This window comes from Cannabis sativa, chromosome 4, assembly GCF_029168945.1.
Source record: "Cannabis sativa cultivar Pink pepper isolate KNU-18-1 chromosome 4, ASM2916894v1, whole genome shotgun sequence".
NCBI lineage: Eukaryota > Viridiplantae > Streptophyta > Magnoliopsida > Rosales > Cannabaceae > Cannabis > Cannabis sativa.
This window is the reverse complement of record NC_083604.1, coordinates 50,821,831-50,845,112: the sequence shown is the minus strand read 5'-3', so window position 1 is coordinate 50,845,112 and position 23,282 is coordinate 50,821,831. Positions and strand designations below refer to the sequence as shown.

Sequence of the window (23,282 nt, the reverse complement as noted above, 5' to 3'; positions counted from 1 at the left end):
CTATATAAGTTGTCTTAGTAAAATCTGAATATCTCTCTGAATAATGATCCGATTCTAGCGATCTTGGTACCGTTAAAAAGATAATTCAATTTTCTAAATGTTTTAGGAAGAAACCATCCACCAATCATTGATTATTCTAAGTCAAAATTATTGTTTTATTGTTATAGTTCGAAATCCATTTGTTTCAGGATTTCTAGAAAACTGTTTCGGTATAATATCTATATCTCTTACGTTATAACTTCGATTTTAAAGATTTTAGTGTCATTAGAAAGAGAATTCGATTTTCTAAAACTTTTATGAAGAGAGTATTCTCTGATTTGGAATATTTCAGTATCAAAACTTTGGATTTCCGATGTCTACTGTGATTCGTTACTCCATATTCCTTCTCAGAAATAGTTTCAGTAAAACTATCATAACTCCCTCAGTTTTAATCTATTTTTAATGATCCATATATCATTGGAAAGATAATTTAATTTCCTATAATTTTTATGAAGGAAACTTTCACTGAATTCGTGTAGTTATTGGTCAAAAATAGTGTTCTTTCTGCTGTACTGTAAGAGTGCGAATTTTAATGTTAAGGCCTTGACCCATGTGTTGTTATAGGTAGTAGTGACGAGATAACAAGTCTTAAGCAGCGGGATTTGAGGTAAGGAAATTAGATAGTTTTGTGTGTGTTTATCTGCATAAATTTGGATTCTTTGTGTACTGAAATATGAGTTATGATCTGTTATTATAAGTCTGTATAGGTACTGAGAATGTGTGGTATGGACACAATATTCGTAAATTGATATATAAATTATGGTTGTTATGACTTGCATAATGTTGTATGTTGTATGATGTATATTGTATGGTGTATGGTGTATGGTGTATGGTGTATGGTGTGTGGTGTATGGTGTATGTTGTATGTTATATGTTGTATGCTAACGTCTCAGGTAAAGTGAGTGACCATGGTGGGGTATGATACGGGATAAGGCCGTTGAATGTAGAGATACCCTACCCTACATTTTACTGAGTCGTGTATGAGATTTTTATGGTGGGTATGATACAGTGATGTTACTGTTGAATATAGAGATACTCTATCCTATAACAATAGTAGGGTTGCATAGGCCCAGGTTATTATATGGGTAGATTAGGCCCAGGATATTGTAGGGCCAAGCTAGGCCCGGGTTATGTAAGTAATGGTTATGATATGCCAATATTATGGTAATGGCATTATTATTTATAGTATTGATACGATTATGTTATGAGTGTGATACTGGAGTTATGATCTCTGTATATATGTATGGTGTGAACAATTTTTATGGATCTATATGATAAAGGTTTCTATGTATACAGTTATTTGGTTATGGTTATAAAATAAAGTGTATGATATTGCTAAAACTTAATAAATACAGTAATGGTATGTGTGATATTATATGGTATTTTATGATAAGCATTTCCTTACTGAGCTTTTAGCTCACCCCCTTACTTTCCCCTACAGGTATTAGACAGGGAAGTATGTATAGTGAGCAGGGTCAGTTCTGGTACGTATACTGTGAGTGGCTACGGACGAGCAAACGATCTAGAACGCCGGTGGTGCCTGTTTTATTTTAAGCAGTTGAAAAATCTAAACACAATGAAAATATGTATTATTTAAAATTATTTACTTATCGTATTTTGTTTTACAAATGAAGGATCCTTCTCTATTGCATTTGATTTCTAAAATCCATTGTTGTATTTAAAGGATTTTTTTTTATCTTTTCAAATTATGCATTTAAAATGGTATTTTGATAAAGTAAGGCAAAATATAAGGGCGTTACACTGATGAACAAATGTGTAAGTTCTCGTTAATAAAAGTTAGTACATGGCAGTAGAAAAATTAAATAAAATATATTATAAAAGTAAAAATCAATGTATAACAGTATAAAAAAAATTGGAAATACAATACTCGGTGTAATTTTTTCCCTATATTCTATCCATTTATGCTAATGGTATACACCACAAAAAGAGGTGTGTTGTATTTTTATTTTTGAATGATTCAACTTAGTAGGCATATTTGTAATAATTTGTTTGAATTTTCTAATGCTAAATTCTAAATAGGAATTGATCATAGTTTAGTATAGGAAAACTTACAAAAATACTATTTTTTGGTCAAATATTTTCAAAAATACTGTGACGCAGCAAACTTTACATTTTTACTGTCTAAACCCATTTTTATTTCTTTTATACTGTCCATGCCCAATGCATTTACTTTTATACTGTAAACAGTAACAAAACACAAAACGGCACCTCTCCTTCGTGGTTGGGGACGGACAAATCAACACCAGAATCATAGAAACACCAGGAAAAAACTATAAAATCTGGCAAAGAGAAAAATTTACTAAATCAACAACAAATTACTGTTTTGTAGTGTTATTTTACTGTTGTTTTAATATGAAAAAAAAGGCCACATAAATGAAATATTGTAAAAAATGACAGGACATGGAATCTATACCAGTTCTCATAAAGAGCAATGGACAATGGGAAAAAGAACATAATTATTTCAAGAGAATGTGACAATCCTATAAAAAACTATAAGAAAACACTACTAAAACAACACAAAAAAAATAAAGAACATAAAAAACAAGCATAAAAAAACTCTGGAATGGTAGTATTCCGATCGGGTGTACTTGGATTCCCATCCTATAAAAAAACATAAGAAAACGCTATTAAAACTAACACAAAAAAAAACATAAAAAACAAGCATAAAAAATATTAAAACTAAAATAATAAAATGACACACCTCGACAACCCTTTTCCTAATGATGTCTTCAAACAAATCAATTGATTGAACAATCTTCACTTGGTATTTACCCTTTCCCTAAGAGTTAACAAAATAAAACCACAACAACAACATGACACAGAGTCAAACAAACAGAAAACTATAAAATAGGACTAACAAAAAAAAACATGCAAGAAAAAAAAAAGAAATAGGAAATATAATCAACTTGAAAAAACCCCTAAAACAACACAAGATCAATAGAAAAAACACCTTATCAGATTTGGGAGACTTTGGAACTTTGGCTCAAACTCAAAATTAGAGTCGGAGTTCTCCAACACAGATTGAGGGTATTTTTGATTTAGTGTTCTTTGAAGTACCAGAACCTATATTTGCAAGAACAGATCTAGAAAATCAAAATAAAAAAACCACTCTTTTATTTCCCCCCAAAAGTGTGACTAAAAATTAGAAAAACTAAAAAAATGAGAAGAAGATGAAGAAGAAGAACTGAACAAGAAATAAAATAAAAAATTTATATGTTAATGGAGAGAGTAAGAGAACTTAAAGTGGAAGATAGTGAGAAAAAAAGATAATAAGTGTATAGATTTTGAAACAAAAAAAAAACAAAAGAAAGAGACCCATGAAGAAGAAGAAGAAGAACAGAAGAAGAGCAATTACTATTACATGGTGAGGTGTCGTTGGTTTCTCAAGAAAGCTAACTCTTCACACTTGTTTGTTTATAAATGAAGAGAAGTTAATGATTTATATAAGAAGATGAGTAGTAATATATTGGAAAGTCAGATGTATATAATAATTTATTAAATATTAAAAAATAATAAAGAATTAAATTAAAAAAATAAATAAAAGAAGATGTCACTTTTGTCACATCTCACGTCCAATCAATCTCTCTAATAAAATAAAAAATTTAAATTTTGATGTGGGGGGACACTAACTACTCATTATTTTATTTATTTATTATTATTATGATAAAATGTTTTGGGAAAAATAATTGACACAATAGAAAAAAAAAAACAGTATAAATGTAACAATAAATATGTTACAGTAAAAAAAAATAATAAATTAGAAAAAGTTAGTAATGTATGTAAATTTCCTTTTAATATATCCTTATGAAAATTAATTAGTAAAAGGACGTGTTACTTTCTGGATTTTTTTTTTTTTTTGGAATTGAGTGATGTACTCATGTACATCACACGAATAATTCAAGAACCACGTGTCATTGGAGTTTTCATATGTGACATTGACATATATATATTTGGCACCTAGCTGACTTATCATTCAGAGAAAATTCAAATTCCCCATGCAGTTTAGTATAACATCAACTTATAAATTATATAAATAAGTATATGAGATTGAAAATGACTATAAATCTCAAAATTAAGTGAATGTCCTATTTTGTTTAAGGGTAAATATTATTTTGGACTCTGTATTTTGTAAAAGTTACAAATTAGACCCTATGTTTTGTTAAATGACAAAATGGACCCTCTATTTTCTAAAATAGTAAAAATAGGACCCTGAGCTTAATTTTTGACAATTTTTTTTTTAATACAACCAACTTGAAGACAATGCTTAATACGAACAGATACAAAAAATATAAACAATTTATAATTAAATTTTATTTTGACAAAAAATCAATTCAGGGCCCTATTTGTACTATTTTAGAAAATACAGGGTCCATTTTATCATTTAATAAAACACAGAGTCCAATTGGTAACTTTTGTAAAACAGAGGGTCCAAAATGGTATTTACCCTTTTTTTTTAAATATTTAGCAAAATGAACTCTTAAAAGTTTGATAATAAATATACAATTATAATCTTAAAAATTTTACATTAATTTTCTACCCCTTCTCAGCTTCTTGTCTCCTTTGTGGTGTATTAATTTAAGAGAACGTACAAATTTATTTATTTTTGACTATGATGAATTTATGGTATATTAAATTTTTACTGTAGTATATCTGTATAGATTTGTAGTATATGAATTTTATATGCTATGTCATACACTATATAAAAAAAAGAAAAATTAATAGAATATTAGTTTAAATTTGTAGTATATTCATATTATTTTAAGGTACATTATTTATATGTGATATGGAATATCATAAAGAAAATAAAGAAAATTAAATTAAATTAAAAAAATGGAATATTACTTTAAGTGTGCGGTATACTTATTTTGTACTATGATACATCTTTTTTACGTGTTAGAGTATATTAAGAAAAATATAAAAATCTTAAAAGCGTTACATTAATTTAAGAGTATAATATATTGGTTTTATATGCTATATATGGTATATAATGAACAAAAGAGAGAGAAAAAAGTTGTGGAATATTAGTGCATGTTTGGAATCATAACTAAAGAATTGTTTTTTGTTTTTAAAAATAGAAAATTATTTATTGAAAACAATTTGGCTTCTTTGGCCTTATTTTTTGAAAACAGTTTTCAGGAAAAAAAAAAAAAAGTTACAAAAAACAATAATTTTGAAAACAACAAAATGTTGTTTTCTGTTTTAAAAACCAATTCAGTTTTAGTCAATATTGTTTTTAAAAATCACTAACCAAACGTGACTTGTTTTTAAAAACTTCAAAAACTATTTTTTGTTCTCATTTCTAAAAACTATTTTTTGAAAACAAAAAACAGAAAATAATACCAAACATGCTCTTAGTTTTTGTTTGCGGTATAATTATATTTTATTAGGGTATATTATTTTTAGGGAAATTTACACAGTTTACTGTGTTTTCCCATTTTCTTTCTTTTATACTGTTACACGCCCAAAATAACTTTTATACTGTTTTTTTTTTTTTTTCGAAATTAACTTTTTTTTTTTTTTATTCTTTTGGCTGCCAACAATTTTATGTTATTGTTTTGTTTTTTTTTTATTGATTGGGACATGAGCTCAATTATTTATTTAATTTTTTATTTTAATGTATGTAAAAGTTATTATTTATTATTTTTAATATTTAATAATTATTATTTTTTGAGATAATTTAATAATTATTATTTTGATGAAAAGGTTGATGGGATGTGTCATAAAAGTGACATGTTTTACTTTTTCTTTTATTTAAATAAATTTAAAAATCACACCCCATGTCTCACTCTTTTTTTTTTATTTAAATAGATTTAAAAATTCCACTCCCATTTCTCACTATTCATCTTCTTCATCATCTTTATCTTCTAGCTTTTCACATAAATCTCACCCCCATGTTCTAATATTCATCTTCTTCTTCAAGTTTTTTTTTTCTTCATCTTTACCGTTGTTTTAGTATTGTTCTACTGTTGTTTTTCATGATTTTTATTTTTTTTTTAATGTTCAGTTCTTCTTCTTCATCTTCTTTTCTTTTCTTCTTTTTTTTTTTTTTTTTAAATTTTTTTTTTGAAGTTCTTAGTTATGTTTTTTTTTTGAAAATATAAGAGTTAGTGTGGTTTTTTTTTGTTCTAATTTTCTAGAACTTTTCTTGCAAATATAGTGCATTTAGTATTGAGAATGTGCACAACATAGTTAATTTTTGATCATTTTTTTCTTTTATTGTTTTTTTTTTGTTTTAGTATTGTTTTAGTATTGTTTTACTGTTGTTTTTCATGATTTATTTATTTGATGCCGATTTCACTGCCCTTGCTCCATCTCGCTGGAATTAATAGGTATTTTCTGGGTGTTCTCGTGTTGTTGTGATGGTTATGTCTGTGAGTGTGGAAGATGGAGGCTATAAATACATTTATTCTTCGTTCTCTTTGGCTATTTTTGTGGTTTTTTTCTTTTGGTTGTCCTATAAATATATTTGACGAGCTCACTCACAAGAGAGTTTTGAGGTGTGTGTTTCTTTTATATTTTTCTAAGTATTTATATTTGCTTCATTTGTTTTTGTGTTGTTTCAGTGTTGTTTTAGTAGTTTTTTTTTATAATTTTCTAGGAATAGACTTGCAAATATAGTTGATTTTGCATCTGGTGTTGAGGTTGTGCAGCAGATTGTTTGTTTTTTTTAATCATTTTTTTCTTTTGTTTTGTTTGATTGTTTTAGTATTGTTTTACCGTTGTTTTGCCATGATTATTTATTGACGTCGATTTTACTGCTTTTGTTTATTCTTGTCGGAATTAATGGTTATTTTCCGGTGTCCTGGTGTTGTTGTGGTGGTTATGTCTGTGATTGTCAAAGATGGAGGCCTCATACTTTTGTTTTGTTATTGACAGTATAAAAGAAAAAAAAAAGGGAGGACAGTATAAATGTTAATTCTGCCGTGTGGCAGTAAAATTGAAAACTATTACCCCAAATCCAGTATTTTTGTAAAATGCCCTTATTTTTATGTGTTATGGTAAAGAAATTTATGGAACATTAGTTTAAGGTTGTGGTGTAGTTATATATCATCGGGGTATATTGTCCTTAAGTGCTATGGTATATCATGAATATTTTTTTTTTTTCACTATGGTATATATATTTCTGTTAATAGTATATGATTTTTGTATGCTATTGTATATCGTGAAAAAGAAAAAAAAAATTTAATAGAAAATTAGTTTAAATTTGTGTTATATTCATATTGCTATAAGATATATCGTTTGTATGTGATATCGTAAGAAAATAAAGAAAAAAATTAAAAATGGAATATTAATTTCAGTTTTTGATATATTTATTTTACACAAGGGTTTAATTTTTTATATAATAAATAAGTAGTATGAATTATTGAATTTTGAAACAATCATAACGTAATACAGCAAAGGAGAAATAGAAGAGATAAAGTCTTACCTTATAATAAGACTAAAGGCCATTTGTTGCTATTTTTCATATATTTATAGCGGCCCATTTATATGGTTGTTAATAAATGTCGATAATTAAGTTGAGTATATAATGTCACATATATTGACTTTTCAATGACAACATGCTATAACTAGTAAAAGTAAACCCTAAATTCATTTGGCTAATTAACTAAAATTGCCAAGTGAAAGAGTTATAATATGAGCATTGATATTAGCTTCGTGTCTAGTACCATTTATAGATGATTCTTATAAGGTAGTGCTTGGTTTAGATAAATGAGTGTAGGAATGAAATTGCTATTATCATTCAAGTGTTTAGTTTGTTTATTGTCATTGGAAAATTCATTCTATAGGAATTGTAATTCATGTAAACTAAGGAATTACTTTTCCTAAATAAAATGACTTGAAAAGTCATTCCATACCAACTAAGAATTAATTTTTCTTTATTTACCCTTCCCATAAATAAATGATTAAACTTATAATTATATGGATAATATTTTTTTATCTTAAAACATATATCTACAACATTTAATATTACAATAATATGTTTATTATATTTTTTTTTGTACATAATTATAGGAAAGCAATATTATTATTATAATTATATGGATAATGATGTGTGATGATTATAATATATGAATAATATTTATGTTGATACTTAAATATTAATATAAATTAGACTATTTAATTAAATATTTAATTATATTTTATTATTTGATAATTAGATCTAAAAAATACAATTTGAGAGTGATGCATAAATTTATATATCATTTTTTTATTTATACCATAATGGTAATTTTATAAAACAAAAATTATTTTAAAAGAGTAAAGGACATTTTGGTCAAAATAATAAAAATTTCATTTCATTCTATACTATATCAATCATCACAATTCTTATTTAGTTATATATTCTATAGTCTCTACCAAACAAAAGAATAGAAATTCCATTCCATTCTATTCCTATTCTTATTCCCATTCCTATTCTATTTTTATTTTGTAACCAAACGCCACCTAAATAGTTAACAATAATATTGAACAGTTATTAAATTAAATTATATGAGAACCGATCGATACTTAATTAATCAATAGCTATGATACTTAATTTTTAGGTAAGCACCCAATCTTGTTGTATGTTTTGTTCTATGTAAGTCATTAGTTTGTTAAATGTATTGGAACAAGAAAAATATCTTCTCCACTTTGCTACTTTGTTTTTAAATTTAGTTATATTTTTAGAAAAGTATGTAGTATTTGTTGAAACAAACACTTTCTTATCTTAATGACCATAGGATGGTCTACCCCTAATCACTTTAGAATAGCTATCAAACTTGCAAACCTTAGTTAACAATTCTATTCTTTATTAAGTTCATGATCAGGACATCCTTGAATCTAGTAATGGTGTGTTGGAAATTTATTTTATCAGGATCTTAGATCTACTCACAAGTATGTTTATTAACACCCTAAATATGAACTTTCTTAAACGATGAAATAAACACGTATAAAGTTTAGGAAACCTTACATTGGGTGCAGTGGAATTAAATGACTCCTCCCGTTAGGATATCTAGCCCTTAATTCCTTTCTGTAGCAGAGCATTATAAATATCTGAACCTGGATCTATTTCTCTGAATCTTTGATGCTGAAACCTCCTTCTTGCTGAAAGTCTTTCTTCACGATCTTCCTCACTATGATTGAGGTATCACTTGCTGTGTGTGGGCACTACTCATACACTAAGAATTTCGAAATCTCAATGAGGAAGAGAGAGAGAGTGGGTTCGGCCCAAGATAGGGAGAGAGAAGGCTCAGTTTTTTTTCTGAATGAAAAAGTAGAAAATTTTTGTGTGTAATTTTTCTGAAGCCTTCACTATCTATTTATAGCATTCCACTAGGGTTAGGTTTGAATTATTTGGCATTAAAATAATGAAAATATCAGTTTAAAAATTTAAACCAAGTGGTCAGCCATGTACAGTAATGGGCCTTACTTGGATTTTGCAGTTTTCTCAATTCTGCATCTAATTTTCTCAAAAACGCCAATTTTCAAATTCAACCATTTAAATGTCAATTCTAACTATTTAATAACTATAAATAATTATTAAATAATATTGTCATTTATCATATTTATTAATTGAACCATACAAAGTATCATAATTAACAAATATGCCCCTATAAACTCTTTCTTTACAATTTCGCCCTTACTTAGTGAAAATTCACAAATAGACATAGTCTAATTTTGAGAATTATAATTGATTAATCAAAACCAATTATATGAGTCTTACAAGCAATATTATCTCAACTAGTGCGGGGACCATGGGTCTATATAACTGAGCTTCCAATAAGTAGATCAAAAATTTATTACTAAAATTCACTAACTTATTAATTCTTCGTTGAATCCACGCATAGAACTTAGAATTGCACTCTCAGTATAATAGAATGCTCTATATGTTCCACCATATAGACGCATCATCAGTTATCCATTGTTATAATCCTAATGTGATCACTGATCCTCTATATGAATGATCTACACTGTAAAGGGATTAAATTACCGTTACACCCTACAATGTATTTATTCCTTAAAACACTTGACCCCGTATAAATGATATTTCAGCTTATGTGAAATGAGATCTCCACCATTTATTTTCGTTTGGTCAAGCTCGAAGGAGATCATCCTTTACTTACTATTCGCCAGATAGAAGCTATAGATTCCATGTTTATGATAGCGCTCCCACTCAATTGCACTACCGTGTTCCCAAAATGTACGTATCACCCTGACCTAAAAGTAGGCTTATTTAACAAATCAAAGAACACGAATAGCCTCTCGAGATTGAGCCTAATCATATCAGGATTAAGATCATTTGATCTAGGATCAACTAGGCGATATTGACTTGAATAGATATTACGGTAAGTTTAATAAATCTAAGTCAAAGTTCAATATCGGTCCCTTCCGATGCATACTCCATGCATCCAACCTGAGCTTTACTTTAACCAATGCTCTGGAAAGAACATAGCATTTCTCCAAATGCAAGTAAACTCTTGTTGTAGATTATCATATCAGTAAAACCCTATGTCTGATAAATCTAGGAAACTTTATTCACATAGTCATGTTTACTTTCCAATGTGTTGACGGCACAATAAACAGGATCAAGTATGTGAAAAGGGTTTCAGATGAATTCATACATTATGTACATATAATCATGAAATAAATCATGTGAACCATGCAACATTAAATGTTATTTCTGATCTATATTAATAAGTAAATCTGATTATATTGAAATGAGTTTTATTTAGGGCATAAAACCCAACAAACTCCCACTTGCACTAATATAAAACAAAAAGTGCGTTTCAAATAATCTCAACACCTTGATATACAAATTAAGTGTAGTAGTAGTAAACTCCTCGTAATAGGATCTGAAAGGTTGAATTAAACACAACCTTTTCTCCACCATTACTCTTCCTTTAATCACAAAATCATTGATAATGTGAAATTCCTCTCTATATGTCTACTCTCTTGGGATACTGGATTCTATATCTTTGGCAACTACTTTTGGTTAATCAGGAAATTAACACTAGTAGTTTAAGGCAATTTGGAATGATGCCAAAAATGTATAGAACTTTCCTTAGACTGAATAAGTACCTTTCCTGCAGCTTTAACATTCAGTCTCTCTCTGGTAGACCTAGAGACTTCAGATAGGTTTTTACACTTCTCCAAAATCACTATTCCACCCCCAGAGTAACCACCATCTTATCAGAAAGATTTACTAGCACAAAGGCAAATTTCGAAATCTGATATGGTGTAGTCTAAGAGTTTTAAACACACCCTTATAGACTAACATATAGTTCCTCTTCTTAATCTTAGGATTTACTTGATTGTGTTCCAATGTTCTTCTCCTGGATAAATCTGATACCTACTCATTACTCCCACTCAACAGCAGGTGTCTGGTCTAAGGCATACAAAAGCATATCTAAGACCTCTCACTGTTGATATAAGAAATTCTTTCATGGCTTTATCTTTTCTGGAATAGTTAAGACTTTTTCTTAGATAAATAAAATCTATACCTAAGAAGTTGTGAAGCTTCTATAGATTGCCATTAGAAAGAAAATGCTTCAGCATCTTACTAAAGTAAGTTGCTTGCATTAGAGTAAGTAATTACCAGGTATACCACAAGCCATAGGTTTAGATAAACTCAAACCTATAATACTAGGAACAGGAAGTTTGTTAAGTCCATAGAATAGACTTATTAACTAAAATTTCCTTTTATGTCCTTGTAATAGAAAACTTTAGGTTATTCCATGTGAATGGATTAAACCATAGTTCTATTGGCTTTTCTTCTTAGTTTCTTATCTTGACAATCCATTACTTGTTTAAACTCACAATGGATTTTAATCACTAGTGTCTCCCAAGTCATAAGAAGGTGAGTTCCTAGAAACTCTCCCACTACGACGAGGTACCGTGAATTATGTCTAAGAAAACTAAATGGTATTGACCTCTTCGGTTGTGACAAGACAACAGAGGCAGAGGGATCATGATCATATGTTATATAAGATGATAGAACACTTTTGGAATCAAGAAAAATATCTCCTTTATTTGCTACTTGTTTTCAGACTTAGTCATTATCTTAGAAAAGTAGTATTTGTTTGAACAAACACTTTCTTATCTATTGACAATGGGATGATCCACCCCTAATCACTTAGAATAGCTAACAAACTATGGTTAACAATTCTAGCTTTTCTTAAGATTTTGATTAGGTCATCCATGAATCTAGTAATGATTTACATTAAGTATACAACCATTACATCATTCTGAAATTGTGTTACCATAGAAGGAATTAGGCAACGACTAGTAACTAATCATTAACATGCAACTCGAAATTTCTGGGGAGGTAAGTTTGGATATAATTCAAAATTCAAATTAATGATCTTTGAACTGCATATCTACTAACTATTTCTCCACCCCTATCAGTTCGCAAGATCTTTAACCACTTACCTTAATGGTTTTAACCATTGCTAGAAATTAATGAAATTTTTCAAACATTTCAAATTTCTTGCTAAAAGGTATATCTAGAGTTATCGTTTTAAGAATACAACGAAAAACTCATATCCACCCCTGAATGTACATCCATCCGCGAATGAGATGAACTACTTTCTGTGGATATAGGCATATTAACTCTTTGCAGAGATTGATCTTGTCAAATCCATTATGAACAAGATACAAATGCCATAGATTAAAAGATGTGGTAGTGTCTTTTGATGACTTAGGTTTAGTTACATCAAAGAGTTCTTAGAATAGTGCAAGTGGATCCTGGTCACAGAATACCTAACTCATATTCCATACAGTTTGAATCCATTAATAGAAGATGGATATTAAACACTTGAGAAAGTGTAACTGTATTGTATATTGGAATTAGAAATATAAGAAAATTTCTGTTTGGAATCTAAAATTAAAGTCAAAGACTTAAATTTATACCAAATATAATGAGTAATTCTATCTTGGACCACCACTACTAATTTAATTCTAAGTCTGATTTGCCCATACAAGTAGGAGATTTCTAAGATTGAGGATTTATATCAATTGGGAATAGAATTTCGGGATTATAATCATATGCGTCATTTAATTTCTTAAGAGAAAATATAGAATGACATGAAATGATTTATAGACCATTCATCCAATGATATGTTATTGAGCTAATTCGCAATGATTTATATAAGCTAAGAGGAATTGGGATAATTTCGTTTATAAATAAGAATCCAACGATGCTTCGATTAGCGAATGTCAAAGTAATCTTATTTATACAATCTTCTTGTTTCATATCGTAAAAATATTAGTCTAAGGTGTCATCAATTGATGAACAACTAGATCTCGCATATACAATATTTATCTTTCGAGATCTAAAACTATTATGTATGTCTAATGGTGAAAATCCACTAGGGATTTATCTCATTAGATAAACAAGCCAAGTTAGACCAACAATGAAGATTCGAAATTAAACTACAACTTAATAACAGAAAATAACATGATTCAATATAAATTCATACACAATTAAGAAATTATAAGCATATAGCAAGTAGGAATGACAAGTGAAAATACTAAAACATACAATCCTAAATAATTTCCAAGGTTTTCAACAAACTGATATCAGTGTCCCGTTTAGGCGAGAGTCAAAGCTACCATTCATTGAATAGAGTTGTCAGCTCATCTAAAATGTTAAACATTCTAGCAACCTTTTATTCAATCAAGATTGGAATTCAGCGTTGTCCCGTTTAGGCGAGAGTCAAGGAAATTCTATCTTATGAGCTTCCACCATTGTTTCATAATTTTCAAGTCAAGTATGGTCGCCACCATTAGGGTGATCCATACCATACAAAACACTTACAAACTACTTATCATTCGAGATTAAACGGTGCGAAATTGCTAATGAACGTTCCTCCATTAGGGAGGATTACTCACTAAAACAAACGCGGTGTAAAACCCTCAATGGAGATCGAATATCTTAATAATAAAGCTCATTATTTAAAGAGAGTTGTATTTTCTTTGATTCTTTTTATTTAATCTATTTATTTTAAATATATATTTATTAATTAAAATTTCCAATTTAGAATGAAAAATTCTAAATATAAATTTTAACTTAATATTTATAAATTTTACTTAGATGGATATGAAAAAAAATATGAATTATTTCCATCTTAGTAATAATTTCCAATAAATATTTAGAAAAATTTTCAATTTAAGTTGTTACAAAATTAATTTACAACTCAAATTTAATTTTCTATAAATATATATTGCATTTCGAAAAACTAAAGTATTCAAGGACACAATTTTCGAAAATGCATGTTAAAATAAAAAATTAATCCTGGAAAAATTATTCTAATTTAATGTTGGCCCAAAATTAATTAATAAAATTAATTTACAATAAAAAATATAATTTTCCTATTTAATTAAATATATAAGAAAATTTCAAATATTTAAGTATGATGATGAAAATCAACTTAAATATTAATTTTCTTTTTAATTAAATACACTAGAAAAATACTTCAAGCAAAAATATCATCTATCTAGATTTTCCTTTGACTAATTAATTCAATTTCTAATAATATACTTTAATTCAATTTATTTTAAATTAATCATTAAATGAAAAAATCATTGATTTAAGTTGGTCCAAAATTAAAATAAATAATTTACAAATTTAATCTATTTTTCAAATAAAATTCGAAATTCTAGCATTTAAGAAATGCAATTTCGAAATTTGATTAATAAAATAAAAGAAAAATATATTTTGAAAATTATTTAAATTTAGTTGGAAAAATAAATTTCAACTAAAAATAATTTTCTATTTAATTAAGTGTCATGAAAAAGAAATATTTAAGTATCATGATGAAAATCAACTTAGATATTTATTTTTCAAATTAATTAAATGTATTAAATTCAAGAAATAAATAACTAAGTGTAGAGAAGGCTTAATTATTAATCTCTAGTTTAATACTAGGAAAAAATATACTTAAAATAAATTGTACCAAAATTAATTATTTAAATAATTAATTTCACAATGTATAATATTTTCCTATTTAATTTAAAAATAATAAGTAGTCTAGAAATAACTATCTAGAAAATATCTTATTTGACTAAGTATCTTTTCCACAAAATTTGAAAAAATATCTAATTTAAGTTGTATTAGAAAAAATCTAGAACTTAAATATTTTCAAATTTAAATTTAATTAAATATCAAAAATTAAGTTATAACCACTTAATTTGAAAATATTCTATTTTAAGTTAATATTCGAAAAGATATTAACTCAAAAAATATCTAAAATATTCCATTTTAAGTTACTATTCGAAAAGATATTAACTCAAAAAATATCTAAAATATTCCATTTTAAGTTAATATTCGAAAAGATATTAACCTAAAAAATATCTAAAATATTATATTTTAAGTTAATATTCGAAAATATATTAACTTAAAAAAAATATCTTAAAGAATCTTAATAACCAATGCCTAAAATTCCTCAACTTAATTTTGAAATTTTAAATCCAAAAGATATTCAGATTTAAATTGGTTAGTTGTAGATAGCTAAATATCAACTTAAATAGGAATATTTAATGAAAAATTTAAATTAAGCTTCAGAAAGAATCTAGATGGTTATAATTCTATATTTAATTAAATACAAGAAAATACATATAGTTTAGCTTAGAATAAAAAATTCTTTAAACTATAATTTTCTTAAATTAATTTTAAAAAAATGAAATTAATTATGTTGCTAATCAATTTTATTAGGTTAAACTACTGTAATTAACCTAGTACAGTTATTCAAATCAGGCAAATGGGCCTTCACAATTGGGGTGGTTCATGTGAGGGGGTGCTGGGTTCAGTATGTCGTACCCACTACTATGGTTCCCAACTCTCACACAAGGCCCAAAAGAGAGGAATTTAACCTTAATAAGAACAACTGTTATTAATTGAATAGGCCCAAAAACTAAATGGGCCTAAATAAATTCTATCAAGAACTATGATAATTTATTTTAGCTACAACAACCTATATACATCTATAATAAAATTAAACACATAGGCTCACACAGGCACACTTTGGATGGGTCCTATCATGTTGCTAGGTCATACACAGATGAAAGAAGATTGTAAATATACCTGTTACAAATTATTATCTTGACCAAGGGAGCCATCAGATCAATAGATTTGGCAAAAGGTAACCATGGCTATTTGCAATCAAGTAATAATAGGTTTTGAAAACTTACACACAAGCTAAAACACATACTCCTGCAACAAGGTTAGCTGGATAGTTGGATGTAGGATTTATTTAATTTTAAATTAAATTATTAATTTCGAAATAATTAATTAAATAAAAAATCATTTTCGAAAATTTAAAAAAAAATTGAAAAATTCGAAATTTTTTTTTAAAAAAATTAAATTTAAAATTAAACCTACAATTTTGAAAAAATAGGTTTCAACCAACCTAAATATCATTTCAAAATTTGCTAACTAGTTTTAAAATTTAAATGTTATTTTATAAATAAAAATTAAATAAAAAATTAAAAAAGATAAATGAATATCTTTTTCAGATTTTAAATGTAATTTAAATAAATAAAATAACAAAATTTAAAAGTTAGCAAAATATCTTACACATTTTTAAAATTACATAATTATAGTTATCTTATTTTAAATTTAAATAAGGCCAAATTATTTAAAAAAAAAAGATAAATTTAAAATATTTAAAATCTGACCTTAAATTTAAAAATAAGATAAGATATAATCAAATTTAAAAATAAGATAGATTATTAAGCAAATAAGATAGATACTAACTATTTTTAAATTCAAATTACACTAATATCTTGAATTAAATTTAAAAAAATATTAAATTAATTCATAATGATAATTAGAATTGAATTAGGAATAGTAATAGTATAAATATAGAACTACACAAAAAATCGGAAGTTAATTCCATGAAAAAGCATGAAAAATCGAAGAAAAACGAAAAAATTGCGAGCTGTACGGACAGTTTTCGCGTGCGCAGGAAAATTTCAGCACAACTCAGATTTTTTCGAATTTTCAAAAAATCATAACTAATTCAAATTAAATCGAAATTGAGTTCTGTAAAAAAGTAACTTGCTTAATTTTTTCCATACTATCCAATAAAAATAATTCCAGAAACAGATATTCAATGATTTTTAACGAAAATTCACAAACACCAATCAATCATCAAATAACACTCAATACAACATGATACCATCCAAAAACAAAAAAACAATCGTTTTAAAGTCCAAATTTCTTTCAAGTAAATCAATTACCATGGCTCTGAGGCCACTTGTTGGAAATTTATTTTACTAGTATCTTACATCTACTCACAAGTATGCTTATTAACACCCTAAATATGAACTTTCTAAAACGATGAAATAAACACGTATAAAGTTTAGGAAACCTTACATTGGGTGCAGTGGAATTAAATGACTCCTTCCGTTCAGATATCTAGCCCTTAATTCCTTTCTGTAGCAGAGCATTATCAATATCTGAACCTGGATCTATTTCTCTAAATCTTTGATGCTGAAACCTCCTTCTTGCTGAAAGTCTTTCTTCACGATCTTCCTCACTATGATTGAGGTATCACTTGCTGTGTGTGGGCACTACTCATACACTAAGAATTTCGAAATCTCAATGAGGAAGAGAGAGAGAGTGGGTTCGGCCAAAGATAGGGAGAGAGAAGGCTCAGTTTTTTTTCTGAATGAAAAAGTAGAAAATTTTTGTGTGTAATTTTTCTGAAGCCTTCACTATCTATTTATAGCATTCCACTAGGGTTAGGTTTGAATTATTTGGCATTAAAATAATGAAAATATCAGCTAAAAATTTAAACCAAGTGGCCAGCCTGTTGGAAATTATTTTACCAGGATCTAGATTTACTAACAAGTATGTTGAATTAACAACCTAATATGAATTCTAAAACAATGAAAATAAACACATATAAAGTTAGAAAACCTTACAGTGGGTGCAGCGGAATAATATGACTCCTTCCGTTCAGATCTCTAGCCCTTGATTCCTTTCTGTAGCAGAGCATCACCAAGATCTGAACCTGGATCTTCTTTTCTCCTTCTTTGATGCAGAAATTCCATAGTCTTCCATACTATGATTGAGATACCACTTGATGTGTGTGGGCACTACTCATCACTCAAGCATTTCGAAATTACAAAGAAGAAAAGAGAGAGAGAAGGTGGCGTGTGAGGCTTTTCTGAGAGAAACAAAATGATCAAAGATGTGTGTCATAGTTTCCTCAAGCCAACACTTTCTATTTATAGAAAACCCTCTAGGTTTAGGTTAGAATTGTATGGCATTAAAATAATGGAAACTACAAATGGTATTTCTCATGCATAGGGCCGGCCATACAAAGGGTATTGGGCCTCACTTTGCAACTTTCCCATTTTGTTATTTTCCATTCCCATTTTCTCAAAAATGCCAATTTTCCAATTTAACCTTTTAAATGCCAATTCTAATTATTTAATAACTTGGAAATAATTATCAAATAATATTGCCATTTAATATATTTATTAATTTAGACATATTAAATATCTTAATAAATAAACCTAAAATCTCTTTTCTTTACAATTTCGCCCTTGCTTAGTGAAAATTCATAAAGTAGACATAGTCTAACTTTTAGAATTTTAATTGATTAATTAAAATCAATTAACTGAGTCTTACAAGCAGTATGGCCTCAACTAGTATGGGGACCATGGGTCTATATAACCGAGCTTCCAATAAGTCGAACCGAATTTACCAAGTAAATTCCCTAACTTATTAATTCCTCATTGAATCCACACTTAGAACTTGGAATTGCACTCTCAGTCATATAGAAACGCTCTATATGTTCCACGATATAGACACGTCATCAGTTATCCATTGTTATAACCCTAATGTGATCAATGATCCTCTATATAGATGATTTACATTGTACAGGGATTAAATTACCGTAACACCCTACAATGTATTTTATCCTTAAAACACTTAACCCTGTATAAATGATATTTCACCTAAGTGAAATGAGATCTCCACCATTTATCTTCGTTTGGTTAAGCTCGAAGGAAATCATCCTTTACTTCTATTTGCCAAATAGAAGCTATAGATTCCATATTTATGTTAGCGCTCCCCCACTCAATTGCATTACCGTGTTCCCAAAATGTACGTATTACCCTGATACAAAACTGGGCTTAACTAACAAATCAAAGAACACGAGTAACACTCTTGAAATTGAGCCTAACCATATCAGGATTTCGATCATGTGATCTAGGATCAACTTATGATATTGAATTGAATAGATATTTACGGTAAGTTTCAAAATCTAATTCAAAGTTCAATATCGGTCCATTCCAATGTATACTCCATACATCCGATACTGGTAAACTTTGCCAATGTCCTGGAAAGGACATAACACTTTTCCAAGGTGTAAGAATACCTATCGCTGATTATACCATGTCGACTAAATCCGGTGTTACGACAAATCAGGGAATCAACTTTTGAACATATAATAAAGATTATATTCCACTGTGCTGACAACACTATAATCTTTAACCAACTCATATGTTCTGGACTTAAAAAGAATTCATACATTATATACACATATAATCATGAAATAAATCATGTGAACCATGCAACATAAAATGTTATTTCTGATCTTTATTAATAAGTAAATCTGATTATATGAAATGAGTTTTATTTAGGGCATAAAACCCAACAAACTCCCACTTGCACTAATATAAAACAAAAAGTGCATTTCAAATAATCATTAACACCTTGATATACCAATCAAGTGTAGTAGTAGTAAACTCCTCGTAATGGGATCTGATAGGTTGAATTAAACACAACCTCTTCTCCACCATTACTCTTCCTTAATCACAAAATCCTTGATAATGTGAAATTCCTCTCTATATGTCTACTCCTTTGGGATACTGGATTCTATACTTTTGGGCAACTACTCTTTTGTTATACAGGAAGTAACCCTAGTAGTTAAGGCAAGTTGGAACACTGCCACAAATGTATAGAACTTTCCTTAGACTGAAAAAGTATCTTTCTTGCAACTTTTAACATTCAGTCTCTTTCTGGTAGACCAAGAGATTTCAGATAGGTTTTTACACTTCTCCAAAATCACTACTCCACCCCCAAAGTAATCACCATCTCATCAGCAGACTCTCTAGCACACAGGCAAGTCTCGAAATCTGACGTGGTGTAGTCTAAGAGTTTCAAACAAACCTATAGTTCCTCTTCTTAATCTTAAGATTTACTTGATTGTCTTCCAATGTTCCTCTCCTGGATTAATCTGATACCTACTCATTACTCCCACTCAACAGCAGGTGTCTGGTCTAAGGCATACTAAAGCATATCTGAGACCTCTCACTGTTGATTTAAGAAATTCTTTCATGGCTTTATCTTCTCTGGAATAGTAGAGACTTTTCCTTAGATAAATAAAATTTATGTCTAAGAAGTTGTGAAGCTTCTATAGATTGCCATTGGAAAGAAAATGCTTCAGCATCTTACTAAAGTAAGTTGCTTGCATTAGAGTAAGTAATTACCAGGTATACCACAAGCCATAGGTTTAGATAAACTCAAACCTATAATACTATGAACAGGAACTTTTGTTAAGTCCATTGAATAGACTTATAAACGAAAATTTCCTTTCATGTCCTTGTAACAGAAAACTTTAGGTTACTCCATGTGAATGGATCAAACCATAGTTCTCTTGGCTTTCTTCTTAGTTTCTTATCTTGACAATCCATTACTTGTTTAAACTCACAATGGATTTTAATCACTAGTGTCTTCCAAGTTATAAGAAGGTGAGTTCCTAGAAACTCTCCTACTACAACAAGGTACCGTGAACTATGTCAAAGAAAATTAAATGGTATTGACCTCTTCGGTTGTGATAAGACAACGGAGGCAGTGGGATCATCTTGTAAAATAAGATGATAGAACACTTTTGGAATCAAGAAAAAATATCTCCTTTATTTGCTACTTTATTTTCAGACTTAGTCATTTTCTTAGAAAAATAGTATTTGTTTAAACAAACACTTTCTTATCTAATGACTATGGGATGCTCCACCCCTAATTACTTAGAATAGCTAACAAACATGCAAACCAGGGTTAGCAGTTCTAGCTTTTCTTAAGATTTCGATTAGGTCATCCATGAATCTAGTAATGATTTACATAAAGTATACAACCATTACATCATTCTGAAATTTTATTTCCATAGAAGGATTTAGGCAACGACTAGTAACTAATCATCAATATGCCACTCGAATTTCTGGGGAGGTAAGTTTGGATATAATTCAAAAAACAAATTAATGATCTTTGAACTGCATATCTACTAACTTTTTCTCCACCCCTATCAGTTCGCAAGATCTTTAACCACTCACCTTCACCATTGCTAGAAATTCATGAAATTTTTCAAATATTTCAAATTTCTTTTGCGTAAGGTAAAATCTTGAGTGATCGTTTTAAGAATACAACGAAAACTCATATCCACCCCTGAATGTACATCCATCTGCGAATGAGATGAAATTACTTTCAGTGGATATAGGCATATTAACTCTTTGCAGAGAATGATCTTGTCAAAACCACTATGACCAAGATACAAATGCCATAGATTTATAAAATATGTGGTTGTATCTTTTGATGACTTACTTTAGTTACATCAAAGAGTTCTTAGAATAGTGCAAGTGGATTCTGGTCACAGAATACTAAACTCATACAGTTTAAATCCATTGAAAGAATATGGTTATCAAACACTTGTGAAAGTGTAACTGTATAATTAGTAACTCTTTCTTGGACCACCACTACTAATCTAACTCTATGATTTGCCTATACAAGTAGGAGATATCTAAGATTGAGGATTTATATCATTTAGGGATAGAATTCCGGGAATATAATCATATGCGTCATCTAATTTCTTAAGAGAAAATAAGACTTTATATGATTTATAGACCATTCATCCAATGATATGTCATTAAGCTAATTCGAAATGAATAAGCTAAGAGGAATTAGGATAATTTCGTTTTAAATAAGAATCCAACGATGCTCCGATTAGCGAGAGTCAAAGTAATCTTATTTATACAATCTTCTTGTTTCATATTGTAAAACACTAGTCTAAAGTGTCATCAGTTGATGAACAACTAGATGTTGCATTTACAATATTTATCTTTCGAGATCTAACACTATTATGTTAGTCTAATGGTGAAAATCCACTAGGACTTTATCTCATTAGAAAAACAAATCAAGTTAGACCAACAATGAAGATTCGAAATTAAACTACAATTTAATAATAGAAAATAACATGGTTCAATACAAATTCATACACAATTCAGAAATTATGAAGCACATAGCAAGTAGGAATGACAAGTGAAAATACTAAAACATACAATCCTAAATAATTTCCAAGGTTTTCAACAAACTGATATCAGTGTCCCGTTTAGGCGAGAGTCAAAGCTATCATCCATTGAATAGAGTTGTCAGCTCATCTAAAATGATCAACATTCTAGCAACCTTTTATTCGATCAAGATGTGAATCCGCGTTGTCCCGTTTAGCCGAGAGTCAAGGCTATTCTATCTTATGAGCTTCCACCATTGTTTCATATTCTTGCAAGTCTTATACAGTCGCCACCATTAGGGTGGTCATAAACTATATAAAAAACTTACAAGATTACTTATCTTTCGAGATTAAACGATGCTAACTTGCTAATGAACGTTCCTCCATTAGGGAAGATTACTCACTAAAACAATAGCTATGTAAAACAAACAATGGAGATCGAATATTCTAATAATAAAGCTCATTATTTAAAGAAGGGTTGTATTTTCTTCTAATATTTATTGTAATCCATTTATTTTAAATATATATTTATTTAATTAAAATTTCCAATTTAGAATGAAAAATTCTAAATATAAATTTTAATTTAATATTTATAAATTATACTTAGATGGATATGAATAACGTGAATTATTTCCATCTTAGTAATAATTTCCATAAATATTTAGAAAATTATTCAATTTAAGTTGTTTCAAAATTAATTTAAATTAATTTACAACTCAAATTTAATTTTCTATAAATATATATTGCATTTTCGAAAATGCTTTAAAATAAAATAAAAATAAATCCTGGAAAATTACTCTAATTTTATGTTGGCACAAAATTAATAAAAATTAATTTTCAACAAAAAATATAATTTCCCTATTTAATTAAATATCTAAGAAAAATTTCAAATATTTAAGTATCATGATTAAAAAATCAACTTAAATATTAATTTTCTATTTAATTAAATACACT

General features: G+C 28.3%; 1 long non-coding RNA gene across 1 annotated transcript; it reads right to left on the bottom strand.

The window, feature by feature from the left end:
* Positions 1-755: 755 nt before the first annotated feature.
* On the bottom strand, positions 756-4,043 carry LOC133037253 (uncharacterized). Its single transcript, XR_009687376.1, has 3 exons — positions 3,011-4,043; positions 2,762-2,839; positions 756-2,661 (listed from the first exon to the last, which is right to left on the bottom strand). It is a non-coding gene; the product is annotated as an uncharacterized LOC133037253 (long non-coding RNA).
* Positions 4,044-23,282: the final 19,239 nt, after the last annotated feature.